Source organism: Dromiciops gliroides, chromosome 6 (genome assembly GCF_019393635.1).
Source record: "Dromiciops gliroides isolate mDroGli1 chromosome 6, mDroGli1.pri, whole genome shotgun sequence".
Lineage (NCBI taxonomy): Eukaryota > Metazoa > Chordata > Mammalia > Microbiotheria > Microbiotheriidae > Dromiciops > Dromiciops gliroides.
Window position 1 is genome coordinate 252964786 of NC_057866.1, and position 20428 is coordinate 252985213.

At 36.4% G+C, this 20428-nt stretch overlaps 1 protein-coding gene and 1 non-coding gene across 2 annotated transcripts in view; both read right to left on the reverse strand.

Moving 5' to 3' along the window:
• The window catches only part of CFAP299 (cilia and flagella associated protein 299), a 450588-nt gene that overhangs the window by 204372 nt on the left and 225788 nt on the right, over window positions 1–20428 (reverse strand). The window lies entirely within an intron of this gene.
• On the reverse strand, window positions 5024–5151 carry LOC122733180. The gene has a single exon (XR_006353769.1). It is a non-coding gene; the product is annotated as a U6atac minor spliceosomal RNA (small nuclear RNA).

Below are 20428 nucleotides of genomic sequence, written 5' to 3' on the forward strand. Positions count from 1 at the left end.
GGTAGTCAAAAGAAAAAACTTTTGAGGATTGACAGGGTAAAAGGAGAGAGCAGGTGTAGGATTAATGGAATAAAATAGGATGGAAGGAAATTGACAGTAATCATAACTGAAAAAATTTAGAAAATTTAGACACTAATGTATTGTTGGTAAAGTTGCAAACTTATTCAACCATTCTGGAGAGCAATTCTGAACTATTCTCAAACAGTTATAAAGTCATTCATACCCTTTGACCTGGTCACACCCCAAGTCTATATCCCAAAAAGATTTTTTTAAAAAGGAAAAGGACCTATATGCACAAAGATATTTATAGCAGCTCTTTTAGTGGTCACACAGAATTGGAAATTGAGGGGATGCCCATCAATTGGGGAATCACTAAATATGTTGTGGTATATGATTGTGATGGAATATTATGGTACTATAAGAAATGATTAGCAGGATGCTCTCAGAAAAACCTAGAAAAACGTATACCAACTGAGGCAAAGTGAAATGCGCAATACTAGGAGAACATTTCACACAATAACAGCAATATTGTACAATGAGCAATTGTGAATGATAGCTACACAGCAATAAAATGATCCAAAACAATTCTGAAGGACTTAGGATAAAAAAGATGCTATCCATCTCCAGAGAAAGAACAGATAGATTGAAACATACTTTATTTTTCTTTTTGTTTTTTTTTTCCTCTGTTTTCTTTCATAATATGACTAATATGGAAATATATTTTGCATAACTGCACATGTATAACCTATATCAAATTACTTGCCTTCTCAATTAGAGGGAAGGAAAGAAAGGGAGGAATATGGAAATAAAAATATTTTTAAAAAAACCAAATGTTAAAAAGTGTTTTACATGTAATTTGGGGAAATAGTTCTTAAGTAGTTGTTTTCACAAAAAAAATCTGTGGTTTGTGTTACCTTTTATTAACCTATTTGTGTTTTTATTGTTATTTTAATTAATAATTTTAAGGACTTTTCTCAGTTTTCATTTCTAATATGGTAAAATTGGTAGACAGAACACACATAAACAGAATTTTAAGAAATACTTTTCAATCATCTAAAGAGGTCCTGAGATCAAAAAGTGTAAGAACCTCTGAACTAGACCACACTTTTGTTTTCATGTGCTATGTAAAGCAATGATAAGCATAAAAGTGGCTCTAGCTTATACTGTGGCACTTAAAAAATTCTCGTCAACTTGTGAAGTTTATTGGTGAAAAGGAATAAAGCCCAACAAGATTTTAGGGCTGACAACTCAAATTTGGTCTAGATGAAAAATACTCTTAAATCAGTTACAATGAAGATAGTGGTTTTAACATTTAATCACTCTAGATCACATGTATTAATTTTCACTTCTCAATTAGATTATAAGTTCATTGAGGTATAGAACCATATCTAATGCTTACACTCACCAAAGCTGTCATGAGACAAGGATAATGTTCACAAAAAGATCAACTCATTTGACAGATATTTCTTGAACCTCTTCCATGTATAAGGCAGAGTGTTAGTGCAGTGTGGGACCCAAGAATGATAAAAATGAGAAAAATATATGGTCACGTTTTCCACCATTTAATGCAACCAATAAATCACATCTGTTTTAGAAAAGAAGAGGCATTACAGTGATTGCTTACTTAAATGTCAGATCAAAAGCAAAGGGTACTTGATACACTCATGGGACCCTGAGCAGGTGACTGTCATCTTGTGGTAAAGTGATTTAGGGAGCTTGGAATCCCTTCATAAGAGGTCTCAAAGTGTGTGGATTCGGATTGGGGCTCTTTCCCAGATATTTACCATGGTAGTAAAATATTTGTAGGTAGGTTTCCAATTACAGGAGTAGTCATTCCTTTCATATTTTATTTTCCAATCTTACATGTTTTGACAAGGAGAACATTACCATATGATTTAAAAAGCCATTTCAGTACATCACTCTATTAAAAAAAAATCCCACAAATACTATGAGAACTAAAAACCAAGGTAAGTAATAGGAACCAAACCATTAGTTAAGGAAAAGTACCTTAAGCACTTTTTAAATTCATAATTTCCCTAAATTAAAAGAAGATAATTTTGATTACAGTAATGTTCAAAAGGGAAAAAAGGCTGCCCCAAGAACAAGTGAAGTTTCCATTACTGATAGTCTTCAGGTAAAAGGAGACCACTTATTGACAGTGCTGGAGAAGATATTTCTGGGAGTTTTGAAAGTGGATCAATCCCTTACAAATGTGATTTTGTTACATCTGTTATTACTGTTTTAAACTACTCCTATTCATTGAGCATATTAGATTGTTTCCCCCCTTTCTTTATAATTAGTAAATGTCTCAGCCTTATCCTAGAAAATATATCTTCCTCTCTTTTGAGTGAGACCATTTTCAATTTTACTCTAACCTCTACTGTGTTTTTCTGAACTTATATCTTTATTTCATAGATTATGAATATTACACAGCTTTAAGAGTACATAAATCATATTGGCCTAAGAGTTTTAAAAATTACATTTGATATCATGTTATTAAAGGTAACTGAATAAATAGAGGAAAAAAAACTTATTTAAAAGGAGAAATCCCAATACACTATAGTCTTTTTTTCATGACTTTGCAATAATTCCTTTTGGCCTTTCTTTCATACAGAAGAGAGACTAGTTACTTTGCTAGCAAACAGAAACATTTACATAACTTATTCTGATAAATCTGGTAGAATGGCTATGAATTTGGCTGATAAACTCCATAAAGTAGAAGAACGCCCCAAGTCAGTCCTGTTTGAAACCATCAAAATGGTCTCGATTTTAAAGGGCCCTATTTAAATCTGGAAAACCATCATGATTCACTAGCAGACTTCAGAAACCAGGAAGTAGGAATACATACTAAAGAGTTTACGTTGCCTCTTGACCCAATGGTAAGATAGGAGGAGGGAGGAGGCAACATGTATCTAATCACAAGTTTTGTTTTTTTTTTTTCCCTGTTCCTACTGCAATTCTTGGGCCACACAATAGAAAAGCCAACCATACAAAATGAAAATAGACCAGCAGCCATATGGGAGACTAACTAACGTGGCAAGTATACTCTAGCTGAGGCTGCTATAGCTTCCCCTTAGGATTTATGGGGTACTCTGAAGGGTTTAGGGCTGTCTCTCCTCTAGAGCAATTGACTCAAGTCCCCCCATCACATACACACTGGTAGGTACATCGAGTAACTAGCACTCCAGTTTAATTTCATTTCTTCAAACCAAATATGTTTTCCAAAGGGATATTTACTTGAAAATTATAACAATAGTAAAAGACTGAAAGATGAGCAAGCAAAGAAAGTTGAGAATTATAGAAAGTTTCTTTAGCAAGGAAGATCGAGGTGCATGCTCAGAAGAGGATAACAACCTTAGGGGTCTTACATTCAAAGCTTCCAAGAAAAATATGAATTGTTCTCAGGCCATGGAAGCACTCAAAAGGGACTTTGAAGAGAAAGTAGGAGAGATAGAAGGAATATTTAGAGAGGTGGAGGAAAGAATGGAAGGAGAAATGATAGCAATGCAGGAGAGTCATGAGAAAAGAAGTCAACAGTTTGAAAAGCCAAATGGAAAAGGAGATAAAAAAGCTCTCAGAAGAAAATAATTGCCTAAGAATTAGGATTGAACAAAAGGAAGCTAGTGACTTTATGAGAAACCAAGACACAGTAAAGCAAATCCAAATGAATAAAAAAAATAGAGGGAAATATGAAATATCTCCTTGGAAAAACAGCTGACCTGGAAAATAGATCCAGGAGAGATAATTTGAAAATCATTAAACTACCTGAAAACCATGACCAAAATAAGAGTTGATACAGTATCTTCCAAGAAATTGTCAGGGAAAATTGACCTGATATTCTAGAAGCAGAAGGTAAAATAGAAATTGAAAGAATCCACCAATCACCTCCTGAAAGAGATCCAAAAAGGAAAACTTCCAGGTATATTATAGACAAATGCCAGAGCTCCTGGGTCAAGGAGCAAATATTGCAAGCAGCTAGGAAAAAAGAATTCAAATACTGTAGAGCTACAATAAGGATAAAACAAGATCTAGCACCATCTACATTAAAGGACCATAGGATATGGAATATGATATTCTGGAGGGCAAAGGAACGGGGACCACAGCTAAAAATCACCCATTCAGCAAAACTGAATATATTCTTTCAGAGGAAAAAATGGAAATTCAATAAAAAAGAGGACTTTCAGGCATTTGTTATGAAAAGACCTGAACTGAATAGAAAATTTGACTTTCAAATACAAGACTGTGGAGAAGCATAAAAAGGTAAATAGGAAAAAGAAATCATGAGAGATATTAAAAAATTAAACTGTTTATATTCCTACATGGAAAGATAATACTCCAAACTCATAAGAACTTTCTCAGTATTAGGGTAGCTGAAAGGAATACACTTAGACAGAGGACACAGGTCTGAACTGAATATGAAGGGAAGATATCTGTAAAGCAAAAAAATGTATAACAATAACAAAAGAGCAAACATTTCCCCCTAATACTTTGGGAGCATATTATGCTTTCTCCCACCTCAGTCTCTGAGAAGTGTGCTTACTCTTGGCCCTAATTATACATAGCATAAGTCACACCTGTTCATATCCTTTGACCATTTGTCAACTGGGGAATAGCTCATGTTCTTATAAATTTGAATCCATTTTTATATATCTTAGACATAAGGCCTTCATAAGTGAAAATCTCATAAAGATTTTTTTCCCAGTTACCTGTTTCTCTTCTAATTATGACCATAGATTTTGTTTATGCAAAAACTTTTTAATTTTTTTAAATCAAAATTGTCCACTTTATCTTCTGTGATCTTTTCTACCCATTGTTTTGTCATGAACTCTGCCTCTATCCATAGATCCAAAAGGTATTGTTCCCTTGTTCCACTAATTTATGATGTGACTTTTTATGTTGAAGCCATATTTTCATTTGGAATTCATTTTGTTTTATAGTATAACGTATTGGAACATACTAGAAATAATAATATTTCCTAATTTTTCCAACAGTTTTTCTAAAAGTGCATCATTACCTTGGAAGCTATGATCCTTAGTGTAATGCCACAGAGTAGGTGGCAATGTCTTAACCACATATGTGTTGTAAAGGCCACTAGGACCTCTTCTATCTTTATCAAGGGGAGTGCTAACTTTTTCTCCTTTCATAGTACATGGCCCTTAGTGCTATGGAACACTATACTTCTGTGTTCATTTGCTTCTGTATACCTAAAGTGTTCCAGGGATCAACTTTTCTATTTTGTAACCAGTACAAAATTGTTTTGTTGTTTACTGCTTTGCAGTATATCTTGAGATATCATGCAGCTTGGGTCCCTTCTTTCCCATTTCCTTCCCCCTTTTCCATCCTTTTCCTTGAGATTCTTGACCTTTCATTCCTTTAGATGATTTTCATTATATTTTCTAGGTCTTACGATGGAGAGGGGAGATGGTCTGATGAACAGTGACAGCACTTAACAGTGATGGCAGCTAACAAAACTTTATTGCTACTTATAATGGGAGAGGAGAATAGATGTCATAGGGAACAGAATTAGGGTGCAGTCTCCATTGGGCTTAGTCTTTATATAGCAAACAGTAGGGTAGCTTTGTTTTTTTTGGGACAGTGAGGGTTAAGTGACTTGCCCAAAGTCACACAGCTAGTAACGTGGGATAGCTTTGAATGGTTATTCTCATTCTGATTGAAGCCCCAACTTTTCTCAAGCAAGGGTATGCTGGAGCCAGTACATCCTAGTTCATGAGAGATTCTTGTTAAATTTTCAGTGTGAAGATTTACACCTCAGAAATGAACAAATTATGACTTGATTTGTTTTGTTGATTATCTAGACCAAGAGTCAGCAAACTGTGGCCCAAGGACCAAGCCCAGACAGCTGCCTATTTCATTTTATTTAAAAATGTAAAGATTATTCTTACCTTGGATTTGGCCCTCAGGCCATAGTTTTCTAACCCATGATTTAGACTTAAGAAAGTGATGGAGAAAATATTAATAATGGAAATTGAACAGAAACGTATGTCACTCATTTTTGGAGAGCCAGTTGCTAAACATTTACCATTGCACCATGGACATCAGGGCTCAAATTTATTGTGTAGAAAGTTTTAGACAAAAGTCAAAATGGTACTAGAAGACACTGCTGCATCATCCATGGAAAAAAGATCATTTGGACAAGTGAAATGAGAGCATTTTTTCTAAATTACATAATAAGGAAAGAAAAGTGACTCAAGAAATGTAACTCTGTAGCATATAAGCAAGAGGCTAAAGAGTAGGGATGACAATATGTAATGGCCTGTACCTGAATTTATTAGGTAGCCTCAGCATACTTGCATAGTGGGAGACTGTGATCATACCAGTCAAACTAATTTTTTTTTTTTAGTGAGGCAATTGGGGTTAAGTGACTTGCTCAGGGTCACACAGCTAGTAAGTGTTAAGTGTCTGAGGCCAGATTTGAACTCAGGTACTCCTGACTCCAGGGCCGGTGCTCTATCCACTGCGCCATCCAGCTGCCCCCAAACTAATTTTCAATGTATTACTCCCTACAAAGTAACACTTTGGCAGTTTGATCCAAATGACACTTAATAAGGAAATTGGTTTATTGCCATTTTTATTATATTGGCATGTTCTGTGCATGAATGATTAATGTTTATCCAATTATTTAGGTCTGCCTTAATTTCTGTAAAAAAGTGTTTTGTAGTCATGTTCATATAGTTCCTGAGTGTGTTTTGGTAAGTAGGTTCCAAAATATTGTATACATCATGTGGTTATTGGAGTCTAATGGACTCTATCTCTTTTTAGAAAGTTTTCTGTGGGGGTGAGGCAATATGCAGGCACATTAAATGTAATACTTTATGATGGATTTATTTTTATATCCTGCAACTTTGCTGACACTGTTTTCTCTTTGGCCCATTCTAATGTCAGGAAATTCAATTTCTAAGTAAGGTTCAAAAGTATTAATTCTCCTTGACATTCTTTCCTCCCTAATTATTTTGTATCTTGTGTTTAATTTTTTCCAGGTATTTTTTGTCTCCATTTTGTCTTTTTTTTTCTTTACACAATGGCTTCTCTTGTTCTACAAATGTACCAAAAAGGGACAATGATTAAAAACTATAAGATAAAAAGAAACATCTGTAATTTCCTCTATCCAGTCCAGTACTAGACAAATAGACAGCCAGAAATCTGCAGATTCCCCGAGCAGAGAAAAACCAAGGTATTCTCTTCTGAGTTTGTGCTTTGAGCATCACTTTATCACTGGCATCTTTTTGGTTTGTTTGTTTACTCATTCTTCCAGATTTTCTTTATGTTAAGGATAGGTTCCGTACACTTCTGTAGGCAATGTTTGGGAACCTGTTTGGTCCTGGTTGTCTTCTCTACGGTTTTACCTCTATGTTCTCTGGTTATTGAGTACTATGTTTCTAAAGGATCACAATGGGGGCTCAAGCCAGGGAGATAAAAACTTTCAGCATTCCCTCAATAGTATGATCAAGCATATGGTCCAATTACTTTCCTCCTGGACTTAGTTTTTCAGGATCTAAACTTCAATTTGGTCTGAACAGCACAACTGAAGACTTGCCCCTAGGTGGAGCTCCAGTAGACAGCTACCTGAACAATATTTTTAAAGTCCCAATGACAAAGCTATTGGCCGATTCTTGGTCTACATCATCACACCTGGTTATTTACCCCTGAGCAAAGAGGAATATCCATTTCCCATTCCAGAAACCAGAGTGATAGGAATGCCTGCAGCCTAAAAGCTAGTCCAGATTTATGCCTATAGATAGAATATTAGTTCTTGCACTGAGGTCAGAGGTATAGAGGTGGTAAGTAAACCACATTCCACGCTTTTATCCTGGTCACTTGACTTTGGGCCCAATTCATGCTCTTGGGATAGAAAAGATAACCCGCTGTGATTTGCCTTAGATTTCCTATTACTTCTCAGTCTGGTGCTTTTCTTAGATCATTGTTGGAGTAGTTGTGAACAACTGGCCTGTACTGCTTCCTTCTATCTTGCCATCTTTACTGATCTCCACATTCTTAGATGATTTTAAAAACTGGGTCTTCCTATCTCACCTAGGCCTGAAATTCAGGGACTACTCATGGGCCCCGTCTTACTCTGGTCAGTATATTAGTTTTGACTTGCTCTGTTTCTGATGAGGGATGGTTCACTCAGGCAACCTGGTGGGCCATCACTCCCAGGGGATCACTGTATTAATGTCAAACTTAGTACAGACACAAAACTGGCTTAGTCCATTGAAGCTCAAAACTCTAGTACTCAAGACATCCTCTAGCTCCAGTCTTTCCAAAAGCAGGGATTAGAGAAATGTGCCAAGTCAGCCTCATATTTTAAGCTATGGTGCAGAAATCGAAATCCAATTCTCAGACATGACCTTAGATGGTTGATTAAATTTTAAATTATTTCCTTCTACAAACTTCTTCAATGGGCAGCAGTGAGTAAAACATCACCTGTACCACATTGATTCCTCGCTCAGAAGTATAATTTGTGCTCATGTATAATCAGCAGACATACAGAATAATCATTCATTTTGATTCATTATTCTCTGTTATGCCCTGGGAAATTCAACATTTTCTATCAGTGGATGGCTGTGTGTCAGCCTAGTAAGAGTATTCACCAACTGCCATTCCTCTTTTCCTCTGAAACGTATTTCATAATTTTTAATGTGATAGTGACTGAGGCTATAGTTGATCATACCTTGGAGGACAAACTCTTGCTCCCTTCTCAGAGCGTATAACCTCTTTCTTGTGAGTAACAGTTTCAAATCTTTTTTAATCTCCAAGTGCAAAGTTTTTTATTTCTATTTCCCTTCCTCTTGTGTGACTTTTTTCTACTCTCCAACTTCTCTGTAAGGGCCAAGTCACCCTTATGCCACTTTGGATCTTATTTTTCCCATTGAATTCTTGCTTCCAGCTTATTTTTCAAAATTGACCCTGAATTGACTGGGAAAATTAAACTGTGGCAAAGTATCCCTTGAGCCACTAATCCGTCCCTTGCAGGAGGGAGAATAGGCTCCACCTTAGAACATAGAAATTACTTGACTATGGCAAAAAATGTCTTACACTCAATAAAAGTTATTACAAAATTAACTTTGCTCTCTATACTGGCTGAGATCCTCAGTGCTGTTTTGTTTTTTTTAAATCACTTTGCCTTTTAATTACCTTTGACCTTTCCACATTTTTTTTTACTTCAAAAACTTGCCAACCATAAGCGACTTGATTACCCCTCTGCCATCATTTTAGAGAAATTCTACTTTGTTCCATTTTTTATCCTATAGCTCTTACTTATCTCACCAGTTCTATTTACAAACTAAACCAATTCATCTTACTTTTCCTTATTTAACCTTTCTTTGCCAACTATCATCTCCTTTTCCTTCCTCTTGTGTTCTTCTTTTCTATAAATTAGTCTTTAATCCTATTCCTTTTCCTTCAACCCTCTTTCAAAGAAGTATGAAGCCAGAAGCAATGCAGCAACCTGGAAATTTTTATCCTCCAATTTCTTACAATTTTCCCCAAAATTCAACATCATGCACTCTTCAAAAGCCTAAACTCTTCCAAAACAATTACATTTTCTCCACCTTTTCCAACTCACATCCTTATCTTCTCCCATTGATTTTTTTTTTTTTGTGGGGCAATGAGGGTTAAGTGACTTGCACAGGGTTACACAGTTAGTAAGTGTCAAGTGTCTCAGGCCAGATTTGAACTAAGGTACTTCTGAATCCAGGGCTGATGCTTTATCCACTTCACCTTTTCTCCCATTGATTCTTTTTTTTTTTTTTAATTTAATTTAATTTATTTATTTTTTTAGTGAGGCAATTGGGGTTAAGTGACTTGCCCAGGGTCACACAGCTAGTAAGTGTTAAGTGTCTGAGGCCAGATTTGAACTCAGGTACTCCTCACTCCAGGGCCGGTGCTCTATCCACTGCGCCACCTAGCTGCCCTCCATTGATTCTTTAACAATCTTTTCATACTTAAGATTAAATAATACAAAATAATGAAATGAGTTCTTTATAGTGAGTGCTAACCTTGATTCTTTCCTATTTAGTAAGAACTTTGGCAAAAGACTAGTATTTAAATTCAATCATACATGTGCTATTTAGCAATTTGAGTTATGTGCCATACAGAGCTTTATTTTATCCAATTGTATTACATTATAATGTGCTGAAAGCTTATTAGCACATTTCCTATGGCTGTCTTATTCTTTTTTTGAGGGAGGGCAAGGCAATGAGGCTTAAGTGACTTGCCCAGAGTCACACTAGTAAAGTCAAATGTCTGAGGTCAGATTTGAACTCAGGTCCTCCTGAATCCAAGGCTGGTATCCACTGCACCACCTAGCTGCCCCTGCCTATCTTATTCTTTAAAAATATTGCAATATTCCCAGATATTTACAATCCACGGTTATTTAATGATTAGTTATACCATTTGTGAACTCTTAATGATCTCCAGTTTTTCTGGTCTTTTATTGTCTACCTTTTGGGCATTTTATTGCTCATTATCACATCTATTATAAACAGGGTAAAAAAAGGAAAAGAAAGTCAAAATCAAAGGATTTCACTTTGCTGGTATTATATGGGAAAAAGTAGTATGAAGGATTGTATCAAAGATGTATGATTGGAAATGGAAATAAGGCAGTCATTCATTGAGAGTGAGGGATAACTGAGAAATAGTTTACATACTCCATTGCTATCTATAAAATGTAAAGAAATCTAGAAGAAGGTCCCCAACATGGTGGGTGCACCCTTGTAGAAGCAATAAGGTACAGTTGTAGATAGAGTGCTGGGCCTGGCATCAGGGAGACCTGAGTTTACATCTGGCCTCAGACATTTATGAACTGTGTGAACCTGGGTGATTACCCTCTGTCTGTTTCAGTTTCCTTAACTGCAAAATGGGGATAATAAAAGAGTTGTTGTGTAAATCAAATGAGATAATATTTGTAAAGCACTTGGAATGGTGTCTCACACATAAGAGGCACTTAATAAATGCTTCTTCTCTTCCCCTGTGAGACAGAAGTTGTGTGGAATCAATCAGTCAACCAATCAATTAACATTTAGCAAATGCCAGACACTGTGCTAAGTGCTGCAATTAGATGGCATAGATGAGTTGTACAATCTGTATGGTCGGAAGATAATATTAATGGTGATAATGTTAGCTAACCTTTATAATAATGCTTTAAAGGTTTGCAAGTTTTTATATGTTACTTTATTTGATGCCCTTATCGAACATTACAGATCTACTGAAGTATACATTCTTATTATAGTTTTTGGGCCAGGTTTGGTAAGTGATGAGGGCCGACCTCCTGATGAAAATGAGTGCTAGTGAATATCTCTTGATACCATTTATGCAGACTAGCTTCACCACAGATCCCTGAAAACTGACATAATTCAAGGCAGTTGTAAACGAGTTCCATTTACCAATAATAGGACTTGTGGCCAGAATGTACATCTTGCTTAGATCCCCTTCCTTAATTCATCGATACCAATTTAACCTAGTACACAAGGCATCTACTTAGACCACGAAGAGCCAACTGGTAAAAGGTCATGTTTAAGGGAACCCCATCCCCCACACGAAAAGTTTCCTTTATAAATTAACACCCCCCCCCCAAAAAAACCAAACATTCTTGCCTCTTCTCCCAGACATTCCCTTCCAAAAACCTATTGCTACTGTTTTCCATATTATTCACTCATCGGGTTAATGAATGGCAGTTACAAACAGTGTTTCTATTGCAATGTACAGATGTCGATAGTTTCCATGATTTTCTTGGACTAAATAGAGGGTTTTCATATTGAAAATATTCATTTCAGATGTAAGAGGCGAACTCAAGTTTCCAATTTTTCAAATATACAGCGTTCCATTTTTAAAGTTTACTTCAAAAGATTGTCTTCCTTGGCAATGATAGGAAGCAGATGTTACATAATGGAGCCAAGAGGGATATTGAATGATCACGGAGAGTTAAGAAGAGAAATATGAATGTATAGCAGGTCAAAGAAAGGAGTGGAATTCTTATTGGAACTTACAAAAAGCTCGCTTTGTGGGGTGAGAAACAGGAGAAATGACAAAATATGGTGGGGTTAAAATGTTTCAGGGAATCCTAATTTAAAAACATGTGGAGTTGCCTTTCTCAATTTTAACTAGTCTTATTTCAAATGACATTTAAACCTGATTTTATGTAATTTACATAGTAGTATAGCATTTGTTATATGCTAAGAGAAAACTAATGCAAATTACTGGTGAGTATCTAGGTGAATGTTTGAAGAACATCAGGATATTTATTCCCTTTAGTGTCAATGGTTTTTTTTTGTTTTGTTTTTGTTGTTGTTGTTTTGCAGGCAATGGGGGTTAAGTGACTTGCCCAGGGTCACACAGCTAGTGTCAAGTGTCTGAGGCCGGATTTGAACTCAGGTCCTCCTGAATCCAGGGCCGGTGCTCTATCCATTGTGCCACCTAGCTGCCCCTAGTGTCAATGTTATACGAAAATTTTTGTTACCTAATAACTAAAAATGTCTCTTAAACTAAAAAAATATTATTTTGATACATACTAATATAACTTTAGAAATAGATGAGCCACCTACTTTCTCATCTACTGTTAAAGGTTTTTAGGCTTTGGATTGGTAAAAATTTCTGGCAAAATATGATTGACAGATTTGGGAAATTCTGCTCATTCTGCAGTGTTGTTTGACAATCTCAATGAGGAGTTGTAATGATACAACAATACATTTATTCTTTGTGCTCTAAGTTTTTGATGTATCATTGAGTGGTGGTATTGAGACTGGTCTTGAAAGGTATATCAGCAGAACACAAGTTCCGGCAGGTCCAACCATACTGGAAAAACCTTTCATTTGAATATGCTTTTAGAAATATTTTATATTAATATCTGTATTAATATACATACATACATTCATACATGCATACATTTACATAAGACCCATTATTGACCTGTATATTTGCTATTCAAGAATAAGTCTAGTTAAGTTCAGCAAAAGAGATCAACAAAAGGTTAACAGTCACTAGGAGCTGAATTCCCCCCATGTCTACAATATTTATTTCTTTGAGAGTTATTGGGGACAGCTAGGTGGCTCAGTGGATAAAGTGCTGGCCTTGGATTCAGGTGGACCTGAGTTCAAATCCAGCCTCTTGACACTTACTAGCTGTGTGACCCTGGGAAAGTCACTTAACCCTCATTACCCCACCAAAAAAGGGGAGTTATATTGATGTTTAGCAGTCTCAAGCAGGAATTTATCAAGCTAGTATTGGCTGCAAATTCTTGTGTTATTATTTCTTAGTCATTTTGATAGTAAATGGACTCAGTCCATTATGTCACCACTGACATTTAAACCATTTCTAACTTTATTATTTATTGGATATCTTTGGGATTTCCTATCATTGGGCTTTTATATGTAAGAGTGTGTTTTGGTAGCTCTCACAGCTTTGGCTTTAGAGTTGAATTTCATATACTGAACTTTGTGAGTTATCTGAACCAAGTCACTGTGAATGTTAATGATTTATGCCTTCTAAGCAAAAAGGGTTTTGGCTGATTGGTCCACAAATTTCTTCCAAACAAAAAAGAAAGTTAAACATTCTTCAAATGAATGAATGAAAAAAAACACACACACTTATTAAGTACTTATTATGTGTTAAAGAGCAGGAATTTTTAAAAAAGGGAAGATAATCCCTACCCTCAAGAAGCTCATATTCTACTGGGGAAACAGCACAAATAGAGGAGCAAAGGCCAGGACAGGATGTTGCTTTTAAGTGGAGGCCTGAAGTGAGTAGATTGACACAGCCTTTGGACTAGCAGTGGCATTATTGATTTGCTTATGGTTGAAGCTGGAAAAGAAGGGGTGGAGATCAGAAGACAAAATGCAACAAGGCCAGAGCCTGTTTTGAAGTAGTGAGCTCTCTGAGGCTCTCACCATCAGGCTCCAGGGCTGATCTTGTGAAAAGTTAAGTCTTGGGGAAATGAAAGGTACTGCAGGGCATTGTGTCCTGGACTGCAAGGTAGCTGGTAAAGGTGGGGAATAGGTTGAAGAATATGAGCTAAAGGTAAAAAGTTGACGATAAAATTAAATTCTACAAACATTTAGCACATGACTGTTCAAAGGTAAAGTTTCAAAGGTATAAAAAAATCATGTTCATTAAGTGTGCTATTTTGTTGAAATAATTTAAAATGAGATAATATATGTAAAATGTTTTGCAAACCTTAAAGCATTATGTAAATGTTGGTTAATAAATAAAATATGGCAGTCTGTTTATTGGTATTACAGGCTTTCATGCAGTTTGTGTACTTTGTGAATCTTTTCTGCCAAAACGTTCAATGAGGCATATCTTTGTATTCCTTTGTAGTTAACCTATGTATAACCTGCTTTTAAAAAAATTCCTCCATGAATTTAAACAGAAAGCTCTAACTTAAGAATAAGTTTGGTGCATAAAGGAATGGAATCTGACCTATGTGTTCACAGACAATTATTTAGCAACTAATGAGACAAATACCCAGTACTGAAAAGATGAAAATAATTTTAAAAGATAGTAGGGAAAATTACAAATACAAAATTCTATGAGTTCCCTCATAGAATTGATACAAGTTTTGTTGGTTCAAAATGTTTCTCTCTGTCTCATGTATATATATATATATACACACATATATATGTATATACGTATATATGTAGATGTGTATGTATATATGTGTATATATATGTAGATGTGTGTGTGTATATACACACAGACACACACCCCAAGAAAAAGTATTTGGAAACAAATTTTATGTTACGAGGATAAATATACACAAATGTACGCCCTTTCCACAAAATGGACTTGGGATGGATGTAGAATCATCATTTCTGACCTGGTAATGCCAAGGCTTCTATTTTAAATCTTGCTACTAGCTCAGAACCTGGTAGGCTAAGGGTTTTAGTGTTGTGGTGGTCATCGTTGTTACAGTGAGATTGATTCTAGAGGAGTGCAAAACATTTTTTTCTCTTTATGGTGTGGATGTGCTAGTAATATCATTTATGATCCAACACTGAGGTGTTTTACTGACCATCCCAAAGTCACTGGAAACAAACACATTCCATATCCCTTCAGAACACACTGTAAATCTTTGTAACTCCACAGCCAAATGGTAAACCACAGGACCACATGGCTTAATTCCCCTGAGACAGGGAATGTTATTCCTGTCAGACTTTTCTTCCCTCATTCATCAGTTAGAGGCTTTCATCTCCTTTTAAAGTCATGACCTTTGGTGTAGGGGTGAAATTACACCTGTCAGGAATAAATGTACCTAGTACTCCATCATTCTGTCAGTTCACAAAAGAAATTAAAAGGAGCCATGTCTTTCTTCACATACAGTAAAGAACACTCATTTTTTCCCTTTGTGCTACACTTAAGGACCTTCTAATTAAATACTATGTAAAGGAGACAAAATAAAAAAGAACCCTTGTCAAGACTGAGAAAGGGGGTGAGAAGGGTGGATCTGTGCTTGTCTGTTCAGCTGCTGGGGGATTACATCTTTACATACCTGCCTACCTTTGAATATAGCACATTCATGAGCTATGTTAAAACTATTTTTGAGAAACTACAGTTTGATTTGTTATTTTATTTACCAACAACAGCTGTTTAAACGTGCCCCTTAGCACACTTGTTCTGTTGTTGCTGGTTTTTTTTTTAAGGTTACACTCTGATAAGTTTATGGTTTCTAGCAACACCACACAACAGGTGCACCTGAGTAGTTCCCACTTCATTTACACAGAGAACAAAGTTAATGTTTTAGCAGATTCATGCCACACCTGGGTTGAGATCTCAGGAGGAAGTCTGGGTTCAAATTAGAATGGCATTGCATTGTTTGCTTAAAATTTTAATTCTGTTGAACTTACTCTCCTGAGAGCTTTTGGGGTGGGGGGGAATTGTAGTCTTTCCCAGTTAATTTATCCATTGAGCTAAAGAATAAAGACAAACTTAAAAACCTAAAAATATGGTGACTCATCACTCCAACTAGTACTGAATTGTACCTTGATTCAAATGGTGAGATTGATTGAGCTGCTTTAGAAGTCACATGGATGCTCTTGTTACTACAGAATGAATTCATTTTAGTATACCTGAAGACATCCTAGCTGAGTGCCTAAGAGACAGAGTTGGGCATGCTCATTCAGCAATAAATGGTCAAGCCAATACTAGACAATTTAATGTTTTGCAAACCTCCCCTATATTTGATCATAGGTCAGGGTCTAAAGGTTTTTTATCCCTTTCAAAGAGTAATGGCTCATAAACCCATATTTAGACTGCTAATGAGGTCAAGGCAAAAAAGAAAATAGTATGTTAGAGCTAGAAGTGACCTAGGACCATCTAATCCAACCCGTATCAGAAAGGACTGACCATTTCAATAAAAGACCATCAATGAGGGGAAACCCATTACCTCCCAAGGCAATGTATTCCATTTCTAGAGAGCATTGTTAATAAATATTTTCTGACAATCAGTCTAAATTTGCTGCTTTATAATTTTCAACTATACCTTCTGTTTGTGCACCTGTGGCCAAATGGAATATCCAACCTTTCTTTCTAACAGTAGCATTTCAAACTCTTAAAAATAACTGTTGTGACTCCAAAACCTTAACACCCTAGAGTAAATAATAAAAAGAAGCAAGAAGATGAGGAAGATAATGGCGATGAAGATAACCCCTCAAGTTCAGCCAATTTTCTCTGAGGTGAGTCATTGCATGACTCATGAACGATGGAAGAATAGTGAATGATATGAGTAAAGGAATACTAGCTAGGGTGATAAAGAATGGGGATTCTGTGTAATTCCAATGGTAAGTGTAAAAGCTTAGCAGAAATCATGAGATACTAGCTCTCTGGGCTCTGGTAGCACCACTGATTAGGTTAGTTCCTCCTGAGATCCCAAAGCCAGGTATGGCATGAATCTGCTAAAACATTAACTTTGTCGTCTGTATAAATGAAGTGGGAACTATTCAGGTGCATCTCAGGGAGGCACTTGTTGTCCATTATGGTTTGCCTACCCCCCAAACTATCTATCTCTTCTAAAGAGAACAATGAGTACCTTCCAAATTAAGGAGGGAATCAATCCAAATATCTTAATCACTTCCTGTTCATGGATCAAGCTTTGTGGCTCCAATGTCTAGCACAATGTTAGGTACATAGCAGACATTTAATAAATACTTATTAATTCATCGAAGGATAATCTTCACAATTCTCCACCATACCTGTCTTTACATTGAAGTCAGGAAATAACAAATCCAAGTCTCACCTCCACCATATTTCTCATATTCTTTTATTCTCGCTGTTCTAGTTCACCTTCTGGCCTCTTCAGCTTTCCTAACCTAGGCATATTCTCTAGCTCCCTTTACATTGCCATTCCACCCCATATTGCGTAAAGGAAAAGGAAGTTATAAGAAATATGCATAGTCAAACAAAAACCAGTTCCCTTATTGGATGTGTCCAAAATTTTTGCCTTATTCTGTATCTTGAGTGTATTACCTCACTGTCGAGAGGTGAGGAATAAGTTTCTTCATCATTCTTTTTGAACCATAGTTGGTCATTGCATTGATAAATCTTTCAAAGGTTTTTTTAATGCAATTATTGTATATTTATGTCATATATTTTCCCTAGTTCTATTCACTTTACTAAATACCAGTTCATATAGATTTCCCCAGGTTACCCTGAAACAATCCATTTAGTCATTTCTTACAATAATATTCCATTATATTTACATAATGCAATTTATTTTACCATTCCCCAGTAGATGGAAACTGTTAGTTTCCATTTCTTTGCTACTGCAAAAAGAGGTACTATAAACATTTTTCTATATATGAATACTTTTTCTTTGGTCTCCTTTGGATACAGGATTAATAGTTGTAGTGAGTCAAAAAGCATATGAGTTTGCAAGGTGGGAATGGGAACAGAATAATTTCAAGTTGCTGTCCAGAATGGCTGGGCCAAATCTTAGCTACACTAAAAGTGTATAAGTGTACCTATTTACCCCAGGAGCCCTCCAACATTTTTTTTTCTTTTTAAAATCTTTACCAATCTAATTTCCTTGCCCCCAGATGTTAACAGTGCCCCTTATTGCCATTAAAGACAGAAAAGCTAGTCTAATTTAAGCAGCAAGTCGCTCTCAGTGTGAGACAGGAGGTGATAACTGTCCTTGCCCCCAGCTAGGACACCCCTCCTCCAACTATTTGATTGGTAGGCCAGGCCTCAGATCAAAGCAGTCATGGAAACTGTGAGGAGTCAGTATCTATATATTTAGACAACCCATAAATACATAATTTTACACGTCAACACAGTGGTCTTACATCTATAACCCCTGGCTCCTGATCTTATGCCGGGAGTATGTTGCCACACAACTGTCAGATTCTGGAAATTGCAAATAAACTTTGCCCTAGAGCTCATCAGTTCAATAATGACTAGTAAGAATTTAACCTTGAAAGCTTCTGGGGAAAAAAGAAGCCAGAAGATTATCCATCTTACACCATATGGAAGAATATTCTTTGGACAAGTCTTGGACACCTATTCCCCTACTCCCCTCCTCTGCAATCCTGGCAGAGTGCTTCTGTAGGATACTTGCTCTAAGAACTAATGGGACATCAGCTATCAACCCCATGCTGTTGCCTGCTAGATTGGGGGAAAAGAGAAATAAAAAGAAACAGAGGTCTCCTCCCTACCCCCTACCCCTGTGACCAATGCTTGTTTTTGTTAATATCCCCATACTCCAATTGTGTCTGCCTCTCACATTATCAGGTGTGTCCCTGTGTAATTATAAATGAAATTTTGGTGGCCCCCTATATACCTTGTTGCATGCACAGCACAGATAGAAATTTGTGATGAAGTTTTAAAGCCTTTAATGAAAGATGATGGATTTGGTTTCCCTGTTTCACCATCAACTTGAAGGAAGGAAGGGGCTTGTGGATTTTCCACATGCAAGAGAAATGATAATTGTATCCTCTTGGGAAATTCAAGTTTCGTATAAACAAGAATATATACAAGATAGAACAATTTACATATACCTAACCTTAACATAGATAAACACTTGAGGCAAATGAAAGTCTAGACAGGACCAGCCTCACATAGAGTTTCCTTGGGAAGAAGGGGGTTGCCTCACCTGAAAGGTCCTTCTTCATCTTTGATCCTCTCTGCCTTACATATTGCTATTATATGGTAGTGGTCTTCTCATCTCACACATCCTCCACAGGGTATTTCTGTTCTGTGTCCTCTAAGGATGGGTGTGGTGAGGTGTTGGCAGTCATCTATTGAAGTGGCACTCTTCCCCCTAAAAGGGGCATAATCTTACACACCAATGAGGGAATGAGTCCATAATACAGACGTGTATGTACTTTATCCCCAAATTAGCTTATTCACGTCTTTCTCCAACTTTTCCCCATGCAGACTTTTGATGTTTTATGTTCCTTTATTTTCTTATATATAAAAATTCAAATTTTAGAGTCTTGTATTTAAGTTTACAAAATTGTAGTAATAATCATATAATTACAGAATAGAAATGTGTGGTTTGGCAGCAGTTCATATGAAAGGATCCAGGAGATTGAAATGATAACAAGCTTAATATATAGGGTATGCTGCTGTTGATACTAGAAAAACTAGTGAAATCTTGGGCTGCAGTTAATTGAAGTGTATTGAACAAATGTCCCCATGCTCTACAGTGGTCCAACCACATCTAAGGTGGCATTTCCAATTCTAGCATCACAATTTAAAAGGAATGTTGATAAATTAGGGCACAGCCAGAGAAGGGTGACCAGGATCAATAGTTAACACAAAACAGTAAGAGAGAACTATTCATGTTTAACTTGAAAGAGAAGAGATGGAGATGGAATGTGTTAGTTGTATAATATTTGAGGGATTGTAATATAGAAGACCACCAATGGGTGGAAATTACAAAGGGATGAGTTTTATCAAGTAGAGCCATACAAAAGCATGATGAAACATGGGAGACATTCAGGCCTTGGGGATTGTTTCTTTTTTTTTTTCCTGTTTTTTTTTTTCTTTTTTGACTGGCCCAGGATCACACAGCTGGTAAGTGTCAAGTGTCTGAGGCCATATTTGAATTCAGGTCCTCCTGACTTCAGGACCGGTGCTCTATCCACTGTGCCACCTAGCTGCCCCAGGGATTGCTTCTTATGGATACTGCACAGAAGGATTACTGTGGCAGGTGTAAGGCTGGACCAGATAAACTATAAATTCCCTCTGAATTATGAAACCTTATGATTCCTATCCATTTCTCCTAATATTGGTTTAATGCTATGAGCACCTTACTTTAAATTTAGGGTTTCAGTATTTGGAAATCATTCAGTAGCTTAATCGAATAGGATTATTGTTCAGGAATTAGAACCTTGTTTCCTCCATCCTCTATAAAGCAGTGTAATCTCTCATGGGATCCCCCAAACCCACACTCTGTGTTATAACCACCAGTATATAG